General features: G+C 41.2%; 1 non-coding gene across 1 annotated transcript; it reads left to right on the forward strand.

Moving 5' to 3' along the window:
• Positions 1-3,707: 3,707 nt before the first annotated feature.
• LOC114007440 (U6 spliceosomal RNA) lies at positions 3,708-3,811 on the forward strand. Its single transcript, XR_003549066.1, has one exon. It is a non-coding gene; the product is annotated as a U6 spliceosomal RNA (small nuclear RNA).
• The last annotated feature ends 10,027 nt before the right edge of the window (positions 3,812-13,838 follow it).

Here is a 13,838-nt window from a genome sequence, read left to right on the forward strand (position 1 = left end):
CCCCGTCCCCTGCTGGCCCCGATATATAAATTGGTTTTTTTTTTTTTTTTTTTTTTTTTTTAAATAAGGAGATTTGGGGCCAGCAGGTGGCATGAAGGTTAAGGCAGCTGGATTCCACATGCTGACCACATGGTTCGAATACCAGACCTGGCATTTTAAATATGCTAGATATGGGGACCGGCAGATAGTGTAATAGTTATGTCACTAGACTCCCATGTAGTCAACCGCAGTTTGAGTCCCAGACCCAGCGGCTTAAATCTCACGTCAGGCACATGTGTGTATGTGCCCAAGATCCCGAGAAGAGAATGGAGGAGAAAGGATTGTGGCGTGGTCATCACCCCGGGGGATGATTTCTCGCTTTCTGTCTCTCTCTTTTTGGTGAGTACATATGCTCTATAGCAAAAAAAACTCTCTAAAAAAATAACAATAATATGCTGGGAGTGTGTGCATTCATACCCCAAATTCCAGGAGAATGGAGAAGAGATTGCAGTGTGCATGCACCCTGTAACATGACAAAACAAAACAAAATCCGGGGATTTCTCTTAAAAATCTGAATCTCTGGCAGAGTTTACCTACGTTCTCTCTAGGATAGTGGCTGCCCCCATTGAACAACCTTCCATTCTTCAGCTGTCCACAGTCTCCATCATCCCCTATTGTCTCAATCCTCTTTTCCTTTCAGTTGCAGAAAGAAAGAAAAAAAAACACTTGATCATACTGCTAACGCCTGCATTTCTCTTTCAATTTCTTTGCTGCAATATCTTGCCTAATAACGATTCAGTAAATAGATTTCACATGTGGAGCAATCCTATACTTTTTCACTGAAATAATTTGAAAATTCTATTCGGTCACTTTAACAATGATTACACTTGGGGCCTACAGGTGGTGTGGTGTTTAAGGCACTGGACTCCCACATAGCCAACCACAATTCAAGTCCCAGACCTGGCAGCTTGAAAATCATACTGGGTGTGTGTGTGTGTTTGTGTGCGCGTGTGTGTGCGTGTGTGTGCGTGTGTGTGCCCAAAATCCCCAGAGGAGAATGGAGAAGGGACTGTGGTGTGGCCATCCCCCTCGGAGGGTCATTTCTCACGTTCCCTCTCACTGTCTGTGTCCTTCTCTTGCGAGTGCACGTGCCCTCTGGCAAAATCCTAAAACAAAACCAAAAAACAATTATTACACTTTGCCAGGTTTTCTATAAAATATATTTTTTAAAGAAGTTATTTATGGATTGAGATGTGGCTATCCTCCTGGTGAGTGTTCTCTCGCTTTCTCACTCTCTCTCCCCCTGTTTCTCATCTCTCTATACACATCTTGTAGCAAAAGCTATTTAAAAAGAAAAAAGTAATTTATGATTGAGGCTGACTTCTCTGACATATCTTTCTTTCAGTGGCTCACAGAAAGTAGATCTTAATTAATTTCATTATTGAAACAGAATGAAAAGAATTATCTTGCAACTACCACAAGCCAAAACCTGTTAGAAACATCTGTACTTTCACCCAACTGTGAAACCTCCCACACTGTGTAATTTGTTGTAATATTTAGTTCTAAAATTTTCCAGCCACATTTTCTGAGTCTTCCACTGGCTTTGCTAACAAAAGAATGCATTTCTTTTTATTTATTTATTTTTTAATTTTTTGCCAGAGGGCACATGTGTTTGCCAGAGACAGAGAGAGTTGGAGGGAGAAAGCACCCCAAAGTCGGGTGTGACCAGGTTGAAATCCTTTCTCTTTCATCTCTCCATCCCATTGTGATTTGGGGCATGCATGCACACGCACCTGGGCGTGCATGTTTTTTAATCCTCTGGAGCCAGGATTTGAACTGTGCAACCAGCCATATGGGATTCAGTCCCTTGACCACTTGGGGAACTCCACCCGCCCCCACCACCACCGGCCACCAATCTTTCTTTCTTTCTAGATGTTCTTATTTTGGGTATATAATAAATATAGTATATACCCATATAATAAATATATTATATACCCAAATAATATAATATATAATATAATATGTGGCTTTTTGTGTCTGACTTTTTTTGAAATCTATGTATAACATTACCCAAGTGCATGTTATAGCAAATATTGGCACTTCATTCTTTTCATGGCTGAATAACATTTCCTCATATGGATATAACACATTTCTCTATCCATTCATCAGTTGATGAGCATTTGGGTTGTTCTCACTTTTTGTCTCTTAATAGAATAACACTCCTATGACATTTGTGTGCAAGTTTTCGTGTGGACACATGTTTTCATTTCCCTTGGGAATATATTTTTGATGTGAGATTTCTGGATTATATGGTAACTGTGTTTAAATGAGGAACTGCCAGAGATTTGCCAGAGCAGCTGTGCCCTCTACATTCCCACTAGGAACATGAGATGGTTCCAATTTTCTCCTTTCCTTGATAAACTTATCATTGTTTTTCTGATGATAGCTATCCCAGTGGGTGGAAAGTGGTATCTCACTGCGGTTTTGATCTGCATTTCCCTAATGACTAATGACTAATGTCAAACATTTTTCATGTGCTTATTGGTCATTTGCCTATTTTTAGTAAAATGACTGTTCCATTTCTTTGCCCATTTTATTTCTTTTTAAAATTATTTTATCTACCTTTATTATTTATTTATTTTAATTTGACCAGAGAGGGACAGAGTGGAGGGGAGAGGGGAGTGAGAAAACAAACCTCAGTTGGCCATGTGGGAGTCCAGCATCCCCAACCACCATGCCAACTGCTGGACCCCCTTTGCCCATTTTCTAATTGGTTGCTTTTTCATTTTGGGTTGTAAGAATTCTTTACAATTTTGGAAACTAAATCCTAATAACACATGCAATTTGCATGCATTTTCTCCCATTCTTTTGCAGATTTTTACAAAGCCCTTTGGAGTGAACATAAATTACAACCTGTACATTTATTCAACCAGAGACATGTACTCCGCAATGCACTGAACCAAGCAAGTATAGGTGACACCATCACTGGGGTATTATGTAAACCTTCCTCTTGCCTCAAGAAACCTCATGTCTCTTACATAACTCATGACCATGGGCCAGTCAAGTGTGCCAGAGTAAATCTATGCATTAAATTAATAAATGTTGTGCCCAACCTTGGTGGCACATATTGCTAAAGTGCTGTGCTCCAGGTCAGCAGATGGCATGGAGGTTACAGTGACTAGATTTCCTGGCTGACTGGTTAAGTCCCAGATCTGGCAGCTTGTAAAACACACCAGGCATTAAAAAACAAACAAACAAAAAACACCAGGCATGGGGCCAGCAGGTGGCATGGTTGTTAAGGGCAGTGGGGAGAGAAGGACATGGACTTACTTGGGATGGTTCCGGGTTTATGTCTGGAGACCTCCTTGAGCATGCCCGGCCCATGATCAGGAGCTGGCTTAAGTTGGGCATGGAGCATGACATCAAGACCCCATTGGTGGTTGGTGTTTCTTTGTCTCTCTTTGTCCTCACTCATGGAAGAAATAAACACACACACACACACACACACACACACACACACACACACGAAGAAAAAAAATAACACACAACCAGTCCCCTAGAAGACTTATACTCTTCCAGTTGCCATCATCTCCAACATTATAGATTTGACTTGCCTAATTTTGAACTTGATATCAATGGAGTCAAATGGCATGTGCTCTTTTCTGTCTGTTTTCTCTCCTTACAGTGTCTTTGTGAGAATCACTCATACTGTTAAATGAAGTTATAGAGTGCTTGCTTCGGCAGCACATATACTGAAATTGGAACAGTACAGAGATTACCATGGCCACTGCGCGAGGATGACATGCAAATTCATGAGGGATTCCATATTTTTTTATTTTACTCACTGAGATTTATGCCTAAAGTTCAGACATTTGTTCATGTCTGAACACTTAGATACGTATATATCAGTTGTACTTGCTATTGAAAGTATTTAGATTAATTAAGATATTTAGTGAATCAACAAAATGTGGGGGGAAAAGGCATGGAAAGCAACTGTAGATACCAGAGACAGTGTGGGAGGAGGGTGGGGGAAATGACGGAGGGTAAGAGGTAGGGAATCAAAAAGGGAAAAAAGGCAAAACATAAGAAACAAGAAATGGAAAATTATTTATTGATGATAACATGTATGGTAATATCCTTGATTGAGCCAATATACAGTGTATTCTGGATGGAAATTTTCATTTTTTATACTGTCATGATGTACAGTGAATGAATGTAAATAAATCAATTTAAAATAAATAAATAAAGTTTAAAATAGCTCATTCTCATTCTTGACTAGAACTCCTTTGAGTAAATAGATTGTCTTTTATTCATTCATTCTCTTAATGATGAATATTTCATTAGTTTCCAGCATGTGGCTATTAGAAATAACATTGCTTTGACCATTCCTGTACATGCTATTAGGGGACACATGGGCACATTTTCACTGACTGCATTTCTAGGAGTAGAGGCAAGAGTGCAATTTTTCTAAGTCTGCCCTATATATATACACACACACACACACACTCACACACACACACACACACACAACACACACACATATATATATATATATATATATATATAGCAAATAATTTAAGAAAGCAATTTAAAAACTGGGGAGAGAAGGCCATGGACCAAGAAGTTCTAGAGAAAAAGGGAAAAGTTACCAAATGGCCAGTCTTTTCTTTGAGATCTTTAAAAATGGACTAAGCTTAGAGGTGCTCTTGGACTTGGTGAGACCAGTCAGTGGACTCTTCTTTCTTCCTGAATTGGAATTCAGGATTTAGGAGCTTACTTCATTTGGGAATGAGATGTGAATGGAATCTTGAAAAGATAGAGGATGTTCAATTCCTTAGGAAGATCCTAGAAGACACCATCTGAGAACTCTCTTAGAAGGTTCTGTGAATCTTCAGGAACTTACCAAGACTTGAACTTGTCCTAGCTCTTCACATACAGGGAAACTAAGTACAGAAAGCATCAAGTCTGAGAAACATCCCTTGCACCAATGAGCATGGATAGGCCCCTTGCTGGCCTTCCTGCCTCTGACTGGGACAGCATCATTCACTGAGAATGATTTATACTGACCATGGGCCACCTATTGCTACTTTTTTTTTTCCTGAGAGGTTTTTGCTATAGGGCATGTGCACTTGCCAGAAAGAGAGAGACAGAGAGATAGAAAGAGAGAAATCGCCCCCCCAAGGGGGCTGGCCATGCCGCAATCCCTAATCCTTCATTCTCCTCTCAGGATCTTAGGCACGCACACACACACACACACACACACACACACACACACACACATACACACACACACACACACACACACACACACACCCAGCATGAGTTTCAGCCACCAGGTCTGGGACTCGAGCCGTGGTTGACTACATGGGAGTCCAGTGACATAGCCATTACGCTAACTGCTGGTCCCTGTATAGTTACTTTTAATGGTTTATTTTTTTCCATGTGAGAGAGAAAAAAAGAGACAAGGCACTACCAACAAGATCTTTACACCACAATCCACCCCAGTCAGTCACCCTGATCATAGTCATGCATGTGTGTGCCTGGCATGCTCAGGGAGGTCCCGAGACATGAACCCAGGACCTTTCCCATGTGGGCCCAGGTACGTTACCGAAGTGCCATCTCATGGCCTTTTATCTATTTCTTTTATTTATTTTTTTAGAGAGCTTTTTGCTAGAGGGTGCATATGCTCACAGGAGAGACAGAGAAATAGAAAGCGAGAAATAACCCCCAGGCAGGATGGCCACGCTGCAGTCCCATCTCCTTCATTCTCCTCTCGGGATCTTGGACACGCATGCACATACGCCTGACTGAATTTTAAGCCTCAGGGTCTGGGACTCAAACCGCGGTCGACTACATGGGAGTCCAGCGAGATAACCATTACAGCATCTACGTTCCCCTTTTATCGATTTCTATTGTACATCCCTGCTGTGTTAATCATAGACTTTACTAAGATTTCTCTTTTTTTTCTTTCTCTTTTTTTAAATAATAATTTTATTTTAACTTTATTTATCCACCTATTTATTTATTTCAATTTGACCAGAGAGGCACAAAGAGAGAGAGAGAGAAAGAGAGAAAGTGGGAAAGCAAGCCGCCAGGTCCAGGACCCAAACCACGATCGGCCACGTTGGAGTCCAGCGCCCTTAACTACCACGCCACCTGCCGGCCTCTTCCTTTCTCTTTTGTTGACCCTGAACAATGAATTCACAAAGGTTTATTTGTTCATTTGTTTCTTTGCTTGATAAACTTATTTCTGTCATTTCTTTTGTGACAGGAAGATGATATATCTGAGCTAGAAAATCAGAGGGAGAATTTTCCACTTTCCTGCAGAGCATGAATCATTCTGCATGACTCATCTTGTAGAGATGCTGCTGAAAGGTCAACGCATAAACAAGTATTTTTTGATGGTGATCATGGAGATGAATGCTAATAAAATGATAAAAATAGTTTTAGCTCCCTTAGACATAGGTTGCTGGTCGAATCAAGAATACAGAATTATTTTAACATTCTATTACATTATTAGATAGTAATCATTACAAGCAGATTTTGTTTTTTAATTTTGTTTTACTTTATTATTTTGTTTGTTTGTTTGCTATAGAGTGTTTGCATTCACCAGAGAGAAACAGAGATAGAGACAGAAAGTAAGAAATCACTCTCCCAGGGATGATGGCCACACTGCAATCTCTTCTCCATTCTCCTCAAAATTTGGGGCATGCCCATGAAGGACCAGAGTGACTCCATTTTTTGGCGGGGGTGGGTGGGGGCGACTCCATTTTGTTAAACACACCTTGCTGAGAATCGGCGCTATCTCAAGGAGGCGAGCTGATCACATAGGAGAGGGTCATAACGAGAAGAACAAAAGAAATACCAGAGACCGAAAGTAACTATTCTTGCCCAACTTAACAGTCTGAAGACTAATCAGTAAAAGACAACTATGCTTCTTGAAATCTACAGCCAATGGATAGCTACCTGTATCCCTCAGCACCCCTCGACCTCCCTCCCCAGTAACAGCCAAATAAAAACCCAGCCCAACTAACACCAGGGCTCACAACTCTGATCCGCTGTGTCAGTGATGGTTGAGGGCCCTGGCTCAAACCCAAATAAAAGCAATCCTTGTGCATTTACATCGGAATCGGCTCCTTGTAGTCTTTTGGGAATTTTGCGACAGCGCACTGCACCCAGACATGTGTCCAGTGTGTTTTTTAAGTCTGGGACGCAAACTGTGTAGTCAGTCATCTGTGATCTAACCACCCCAACTACCACACCACCAGCTGGCTCACAGATGTTATTTTTATAGTTTCCAATATTTTGAAATCATGCTCAATGTCATGACAGAAATGCAAATCAAAAACAACATGAGGGGCCAACAGATGGCCTAGCAGTTCTGTCACTGGACTCCCACATGGCTGACCGCATTTCAAGCCCAGATCGGCGGCTTGGAAATCACACTGGGAACATGTGAGTGTGTGCCCAAGATCCCAGGAGAATGGAGAAGAAGAGGTTGTGGCATGGCCATCCCCACTGGGGAGAGATTTCTCACTTTCCCTCTCACTGTCTGTCTCTCTCTCCAGCAAGTGTGCCCTAAGGCAAGAACCTCTACAGAAAACAAAACAAAACAAAAACAAACCACCTTGAGTTACTGTCACATACCTATTAGAATGGCTACTAAATTTTTTCTTTTTTAGAGGTTTTTGCCATAGGGCATGTGTGCTTGCTGGAGAGAGACTGTGAGAGGAAAAGCAAAAGATTACCCCCTAGGAGGAATGGCCACTCCCCAGTCCCTTCTCTTCAATTTTCCTCCTGAGATCTTGGGTACTCATGTATGTGTGTCCAGCGTGATTTTTAAGCCACTGGCTCTGGGACTCGAACCACGCTTGACTGTGTGGGAGTCCAGCAATGTAACCACTGCGCCATCTGCTGGCTGCTTTATTTACAATTTTATTGTTAGCTGACAAGTTATAGTTGTATACAGTTATGGGGCACAAAGTGATGCCATAACTCAGAATGGAGAAATGAAAGAAAAAGATGATGACATGCCACGCCCATTGGGAGGTGCTTTCTCTGCCCTCCTCCTTTCTCTCTGATGAGTGCACACTCCTTATAGCAATAAAATAAAATGATGGATAATAAATGTTGGGGGGGATGTGGAAAACTGGAATTCTCATATCCTGCTAATAAAAATGTAAAATATTGCATCTCTTTGGAAATCAGTTTGGCAGTTTGATTAAAAAGTTAAACCTAAATCTACCATATAACCTAGCACTTCTACCCAAGAGATGTGAAAACATTATTCAACAAAAAGACACGCACACATATGTTCATAGCAGTTTTATTCATAATAATCCCAACGGATTATTATTGGAAACAATCCACATGTACATCAACCAGTGAATGGATAAGTAAAATGTGGTAGGATTGGCCCTGCAATGTAACGGAGGAAACCAGATCCCACCAGGGGAGGGATTTGGCTTAGTCCTACCCTAAGCTGCTGGGCATGTGTGTGCATGGCCAGACTCCTGACAGGATGGAGAATTGAAGGAGAAAGGATTGCGGCATGATCAGACCCCCTTTCAGGTTTTTTTTCCCCTCTCTTGTGCATGTGTTTGCACTCTCTGGCATAAAATAAATAAATAAATAAAATCTTGTGCTGTTTGAACCTCTTTTTAAAAATGTGGTATATCCATACAATGGGGTATTATTCAGCAATTAAAAAATGAAGGATTGATAGATGATAAAAGGAATGAAGCTGGAAAACATTATGCTAAATGAAAGAAATCAGACATAACAGACCACATGGTATGATTTCGTTTACACAAAATGTCAAGAAAAGGCAAATTTATAGTGACAGAAATCACAACTGTTTGGTGCAGTGGGAGTGGGAGCAAGGATTAACTGTTACTGAGCACAAGGGGACTTTGTGGGGTAATGGAAAATAGTCTAAAATTGGAGAATGGTGATTGTTGTACAATTCTGGAAATTCACTAAAATCTTTGAATTGTACAGTGCCAACGGAAAAATATATAGTATATAAGCTATGCCTCAAAAAGTTATTTTTAAAAGATAAGTCTTTCTCGGGTCCAGCAGGTGGTTATTGGTTAAGGTACTGGACACTCCCACGTGGCCAACCACAGTTTGAGTTCTGGACCTGGTAACTTGCTTTCTCACTTTCCTTCTCTCTGTGTGTCTGTCTTTCTCTAGTCAATTTAAAATAAATGAATAAAAAATATAAAATAAAATAAATTCTTTTTTAATTAGTCTTCCTGTTAAAACAATTTTTTTTCTTTTTCTTCGGTCATTGAGCCACTACAGGAATAATATTGTCTGAGAGTCAGGAGGGACATGATAACATTTACACTTTTACGAATAGCCCTAAGGAAAAGTTCTAAAGAAATCTTTAGGTTTCTTCCTTGACTCTCCAAGGTTTATTCATCAAGGTCCTGTCTTTTAAAGACTTTCAGTGACCTCCATCCATCATGCAAAGGTAATGAGGTCCCAGGTGTGCTTTCAGGACAATGAGTTCAATCCCTAAGTAGGATGTGAAGGAAAGACCAATTGCCCAGCTCCAGGTCATCCTTGGGCTCGAGGTTTCTGCTCTGTGTTCAAAGCAAGAATCTCAAATTACTTTCAACTCCAAGATTAGGTTGTTAAACGTCAGGGGCGGGCCAATATCCCAATTTAAATTAGGTGGGAGTCTCAGGGCCTCAGATGTCAGTATACTGAACAATAACTGTCATCGTTGCCATCATTTGGGCTCTTTCTAGATGTATCAAACACTATACCAGCAAATTCAGGAGTTTATGTAGTTTTCTACAATAAATTGGGCCCTCGTCAATAGTTACAGTTACCAGACAGCTCATTAAAAGATATTTTTAGGGACCAGCAGTTAGCATAATGGCTATGTCGCCGGACTCCCATGTAGTTGACCACAGTTCGAGTCCCGGACCCAGTGGCTTAAACTCACTCCAGGCGTGTGTGCGTGCATGGCCATCCCCCCTGGGGGGTGATTTCTCGCTTTCTGTCTCTGTCTCTCTCTGTCTTTCTAGCAAGCGCACATGCCCTATAGAAAAAACCTCTTCAAGAGAAAAAAAAGAAAGAAAAAGATATTTTAAAGTCTATTTATACATGCATTTCCTTATTAACATACAGCATATACAGAAAAGCAAGCAAATCGTAAGTGCTTGATACGTTTTGAAAGATAATACACAGTGTAAAACATCATCCAGGATAAGAAACAGATAACCATCACCCCAGAAGTCCCTTTTATGCCCCCTTTCAGCTATCACCCTCTCTTACCCCAAATGAACTACTATCCTTGCTTTTAATACCATACATTTGCTTTGCCCAATTTGAATTTTATATAAATGGAGCCAATCATTACAGTGTGTACTCATTTATGTATTTTTTTACTTGACATTGTATATATGTTACCTACTTTCTATGGTATCCTGTCGGAGGAATATATCACCATTTTTTAAAAGGATTATTTTTACTTTTTAACCTTATTTATTATTATTGTTTTTCAATTTGATCAGAGAGAAACAGAGAAACAGAGAGGAAAAGTGAGACACAGTGTAAAACATCATCCAGGATAAGAAACAGATAACCATCACCCCAGAAGTCCCTTTTATGCCCCCTTTCAGCTATCACCCTCTCTTACCCCAAATGAACTACTATCCTTGCTTTTAATACCATACATTTGCTTTGCCCAATTTGAATTTTATATAAATGGAGCCAATCATTACAGTGTGTACTCATTTATGTATTTTTTTACTTGACATTGTATATATGTTACCTACTTTCTATGGTATCCTGTCGGAGGAATATATCACCATTTTTTAAAAGGATTATTTTTACTTTTTAACCTTATTTATTATTATTGTTTTTCAATTTGATCAGAGAGAAACAGAGAAACAGAGAGGAAAAGTGAGAAAGCAAGCCACCAGGTCCGAAACTTGAGCTACGGTGGGCCACGTGGGAATCCAGAGCTTTTCCCCACCACGCCACGTGCTGGCCCCATCACCATTTACTTACCCATTCTACTGTTGGTGAAAATTTAGATTGCCCCCAGTTTTTAGCTATTGTGAATAATGCTGTTAGAGTTTTTAGATATGCCTTTTGTGTGCATATGTGGGCATTTCTGTTGCATCTGTATCTAGGAGTGGTTGCTGGGTCCTAGGGCCTGTGTATGGTTAGCTTTGGTATATATCATTTTACTTTGCTAAAATCTAGAAAGCCATTTAAAGTGATTTAAGTGTAAACATGCCTAAATGCAGAAATTTCCTAAATATAAACACACATTCATTCTTCCTCAGAACTGACCTGAGCAAACACTGCTATAGGCAGGTCAACTGAGTATCAGTCACAAAGTTACTGGAGTGTGATGTCTCACAAACATCACTTCCTCCAGATACATCATCCCCTGTTGGGTTTGGCCATTGGAAATGTGCCCATACAACTTCCTGGCATTCAAACAAACTCCTCATTGGAATTGGATGGACATGGCTTGTGGCCAGCCCTGCCTTGGCTTTGATCCAAAAGAAAATGTTAAGTGTGTTCAATTTCCCCCTAAGATCTAGGTCAAGTTATTTTTCATTAAAAAAAAAAAAAAAAAAAAAAAACCAGGGGTTGGCACCATGGCCTGGTGGTTGGGGTAGGTGGATGGTCGACGCATCCACCCACCAGTCCTAGCTTGGCTTGAAAAACATGAATCCCAGGGAACCAGCAGTTAGCGTAATGGCTATGTCGCTGGACTCCCACGTAGTCGACCGCAGTTCGTGTCCCGGACCCGGTGGCTTAAAACTCATGCCGGGCGCGTTTGCGTGCGTGCCCAAGATCCCGAGAGGAGAATGGAGGAGAAGGGATTGCGGCGTGACCATCCCCCCTGGGGGGTGATTTCTCGCTTTCTGTCTCTATGTCTCTCTCTGTCTGTCTGGCGAGCGCACGCGCCCTACAGTGAAAATCTCTCAAAAAAAAAGAAAAAAAGAAAAACATGAATCCCAGTCCTGGGTTGGCTTGCAAAACATGCTGGGCATATGTGTCCCAAATCCTGATAAGATAGCAAAATGGAGGAGAAAGGATTACAGCATGACCATGTCCCCATTGACAGGTTCTCTCATTCTCCTCTCTCTCTCTCTCTCTCTCCTCACTCTGTATGTGTATACCTGCACCCTTTGGCAGTAAAAATAAAATTAAAATTAATATACCACAGTGCTTGAAAAACATACTGGGCATATGTGTGTGAGTGCCCTGCATCCTGATAGGAAGGTGAAATGGAGGAGAAAGGATTGCAGCATGACCATTCCCCATTGGCAAGTTAAGTTCTCTCTCTTTCTCTTTCTCTGTCCCTCTCGTCATTCTGTATGCATATACCTGCACCTTTTTGCAGTAAAAATAAAGCTAAAATACCACAGTGTTCAATGTAATGTATGTACTGTAAGCAAAAATAAATAAATAAATACAAGAAGCTGCATGGATAGATATATTTGCAATGTGGATGGGAGATCAGAGAAAGTTGATCTGCAGAGACAGAAGATGAAATGCAGTTGGGGAAAAGAGTGGAGCAGTGGAGAGTTCTGTAGGACAGCTAGTTCCTGGTGCCTTGGCACTGCTCATACCCAGCTGCCCTCCTGCCCTGAGCTGTGTGAGAAACTCTTGTGATTTTTCAACAACAGGAATAATAGTTATATAAATATAGAACACTTTTTTAATATACACCACAGATTAGTTTATTTTTAACACCCATCATGCCATGAATTCATACGGAATAGGTTCCAGTAGCTCAGGCTCCTTCCATTGGTTCTCACAGTGTGCTTCTCTGGGTGGAACAGGCTGGCACTTTAGTTGAACCCAGGTACCTTTCTCTTTAGCTTCTTTCCTTTTCTGGTCATTTTCCTTCACACATTTTAGGAAGCTATCTCTGCTCTTAGAATACTTAAAATGCTCAATATGCACCTTAATTCTCTTGGCAAGAATATTGCCTTTAACTTGTTTGTTCACAGCCATGCCAACAGCATGCTGGGTAACATTGTAGACTCTTTCAGTTTTGCCATGGTAACATTTGTGGGGCATTCCTTTTTGAATGTACCCATTCCCTTAATGTCTACAATATCACCTTTCTTGTAGATTCGCATATATGTCGCCAAAGGAACAACTCCATGTTTTCTAAAAGGCCTAGAGAACATATATCGGGTGCCTCTCCTCTGCCCCTTTGTGTTCGTCATTTTGGTTAATTACTGGAAGATGGCGGTTCCGGCCAAAAGGAAGCTAGAACACTTCTTTTAAAAAATAAATTTATTTACTTCTTCTATGAGAGACAGAAAGAGAGGGACAAATACTCCTAACAAGGTCTTCATGCTGGGATCCACCACACTCCACCAGCCAGGATCATGGGCACATGTGTCTGGCATGTACAGGGAGTCCCCGGGACAAGGACCTGGGACCTTTCCATGCTGTTCGGGGTAGTGGAGCATTGTGCTCCCACTGTGCCATCGTGACTGACCCTAAGACAACACACATTAAATCCTTACTAGGCTCTGAGTGCTGCTTTAAGTGTTCTGCTCTTGTCCTCCTCACATATCTCTATGAGATAACTACATTTTTAAATCCCATTCGCAGCTGAGGAAACCAATCTGCGAGCGATTGGTAACTTGCTCAGCTCTCATGGGGGCCCCAGGGGTCAAGTATCGAGTCTCAGGCACTGCTGGTGGCATCCAGGAGAAGAGCCCTGCTGAGGGTGCTGAGAGAGGAGCAGGGACTCCATGGCTGTGTGCCTCCCAAGGGAAGAACCCAGAGGTGGAACAAGAGTGTGTCTCCAGAGAATAAACCTTCATGTCACTCTTCACTACACACTGCCACCACTGTCC

The sequence above is a fragment of the Tupaia chinensis genome, unplaced genomic scaffold, assembly GCF_000334495.1.
Source record: "Tupaia chinensis unplaced genomic scaffold, TupChi_1.0 Scaffold000175_1, whole genome shotgun sequence".
NCBI classification, from domain to species: domain Eukaryota; kingdom Metazoa; phylum Chordata; class Mammalia; order Scandentia; family Tupaiidae; genus Tupaia; species Tupaia belangeri.